Here is a 3,219-nt window from a genome sequence, read left to right as displayed (position 1 = left end):
TCTGGGCAGATCAAAACCAAAGGCGATGCTCAAAGGAAGCATAAAGAAAGAGTTTTGGACAACTCTAGTTAGTGTTATGGTAAGTACTGGTGGCTGGTGGATGAGCTGAGGTGGGAATGAAGTGAAACCGAGTCTCTATAACTCTTTTGAGTATGTGCTAGAATAGGCGTGGGCAAACTACTGCCTGGGGGCTGCATTCTGGCCCTTCAGAAGTTTTAAGCTCAGCAACATCCCCACACCCAGAACGCTACACTCCTGGAAATGGCTGCCCCAGACATGTAAATCAATTCTGTCTGTCCCTGAGCCCATATTTATCATTGGTGGTGATGGATAGTGCAGCATTAAATTTCCTTTAAACAAGTGATTGATAACAAGCATAAATGTGAGAGCTCTCGTTTCTCGGGCTGCTCAGGAAATGAGTCATCAGCACTCTGCAGTGCATTTGCCTCACTTTCAAGGAGTTGGTGTTTTAGCAGTGGATGATATTGAAGGAAAATGTACATGTTGATTTGTGAGAGTCCTTTTAATCAACTTCCCCTTGTCATATCAACCTGTTGCATACCTGTCAATACTTTGGGGCGAAAATGAAGCTGCCAAAACCATCCTTAGCAGGTCACGGCTGAGGACAAGTGATGTGTCAACCCTTCCCTGCCAAAGCTGGGAACATTTTCCGATGTTATTTATTATGGGAGTGCCTAGAGGACTCAACCAAGATCGAAGCCCTGTTGTATTAGACAAACACAGAGACAGTCCCTGCCTCTAAATACTTCCCAACTGAATACACAAAAAGTGTTACATCCAACACTGGGCAATTCTCTATAGGACCTCGTCTTGACAAATAAAGAGGAACTGATCACAGAACTAAAAATTAATGGTAACTTAAGTGCAACATTTATAATGTGCGAACAGAATGAAGTCCAGACCAGTGATATATATACACACTTGGTGCTTTAAAAAGGGCTGATTTCACAAAGCGGAAAACAATTATGAGGCAAAATCAGCTAGGAGGAAGAATTTAATGAGAAATATGTGAATGATAATTTGGAATTGTTTAAGAACACTTTACTAGATGCCCCAAAAGCCACAATCCCACAATTGAGGAAGAAGGCCCTGTTGATTAAAAAACTGACCTGGTTTAGACGGGTCATGAAGGAAGCTATATAACAAATTAAAGAAAGGGGAAATTGATAGTAATGAATATAAATCAGAAGCTGGGAACTGTAGGAACTATAGAAAATTGACAAAGGAAGCAAAGTGAAACAAGGAAAAAATCTATGGTCAGTATAGTTAAGAACAATAAGAAGGAGTTTTTAAAGTATATTTGGAACAAAAGAAATCCTAGCAATGGTATTACTAGGTGGAAATGGTAGACTTATCAATAATAATGCAGAAAAGGCAGAAGCATTCAACAAGTATTTTTGTTCTGTATTTGGGAAAAAATATGATGTAGTCATATAATATGATAATACTCTTTCCATTGTGCTAATGTCTCAAAAGGATGTTAAGCAGCAGCTACTAAAGTTAGATATTTTCAAATTGACAGGTCCATATAACTTTCATCCAAGAGTTTTAAAAAAGAGCTGTCTCAGGCACTCACTGGACCATTAATGTTGATTTTCAGTAAGCCTTGGAACACTGGAGAAGTTTGAGAAGATCAGAAGAAAGCTAAAATTTTGCCGATATTTAAAAAGGGAAAACAGGATGACCTGGTAATTATAGGCCAGTTAGTCTGACAACAATCTCTGGCAAGATAATGAAGTGGCTGATACAGAACTTGATTAATAAAGAATTAAAGGAGGGTAATATAATTAATGACAATCAGCATGGGGGTATGGAAAATGGATCCTGTCAAACTAACTTGATATCATTTTTTGATTATATCACACATTTGGTTGATAAAGATAATAGTGTTGATGTAATATACTTAGACTTCTGTAAGACATTTGACTTGGTACCACATGGCATTTTGATTAAAAAAATTAGAACAATATAAAATTAACATTGCTCACATTAAATGGAAAAGAGCTGGCTAACTGATAGGTCTCAAAATGTAATTGTAAATGGGGAAATCATCAAATGGTTGTGTTTCTAGTGAGGACCTGCAGGCATCAGATTTTGGCCCTATGCTATTTAACCTTTTTTATTAATGACCTCGAAGGAGACCTAAAATCCTCACTGGCAGTTTTCATATGACATTATTCACCACATGTGGTAAATAATGGAGAGACCTGTCCTCTTCAGTATTAGATTTTTTTCTAAAAGATACACTCCAGGAATGCTCTTGGGGCAGGTCTCTGGCCTGTGTTATACAGGAGGTCAGACTAGCGGATCACAATGGTCCCTTCTAGCTTTGGAATCTATGAATCTCTGAAGCTGGAGAAAGGAAGATAGAAAACTGAGGCCCAGAGAGGTTAAATGACTTTCCCAGTGTCACACAGAAATTCTGCAGCAGAACTAAACTCACATCTCTTGAGTCCCCATCCTGTGTCTTAACCACAAGACTCTCCTCTCTAAAGATGCTGGTAGTGTCTAGGAACAACAATCAGACCATTGACTTAAAGTGTTGTATAAAGACTATGCTGCATAAAAATCATAACCTGCATCCCTTTCTTTTCTTTTCTCTTGTCTTCTGTACCCTAGTGCAGTTTTTCTTCAGTCTCTCTTTCCTACTATATTGTGTCCTTTTTCTGTGATGCCGGCAAACCAGGTGCCAGCTCTTACCAAGGTTTTAGCCCTCAGCCGAGCACTGACAAATTCATTGCTGGAAATCAGTCTGTTTCACCTGTGTGTTAGTATGGTTAAGATGGGTATTGAACTTATAACAATGTCTTTAGTGTTAGACTTTATGACATGCTTGTAAATTGCAGCATGCATTAATCTCACTTATACTATCTTTATCATGTGCTATAAGGTAATATTTAAGTTCAGGAGGGATTATCTCTTGCTTCTCAAGAAGGCTGTCAAAATGAAATGGGCCATTGAGAGACATCACAATACAATCACTTTATTAACTGCTCCGTCACACCGATGAAGAGGCTACAGTGCAAAAGGGCTCATTCCATCAACTTGAATTCTGGAAGAAGGAAATAAAGACAGTGAAGAAGAACAGTTTTCATCTCTTTTGCTGTTTGGACTCTCATAGGGATGAAGTCACAAAACAGCAGCAGAGATCCCCAGGGTCAACCTGCCTTAGCCCTAAAAGACATGCAATGTTCACAG

This window comes from Natator depressus, chromosome 1, assembly GCF_965152275.1.
Source record: "Natator depressus isolate rNatDep1 chromosome 1, rNatDep2.hap1, whole genome shotgun sequence".
Lineage (NCBI taxonomy): Eukaryota > Metazoa > Chordata > Testudines > Cheloniidae > Natator > Natator depressus.
Note: the sequence above shows the minus strand (reverse complement) of the source record.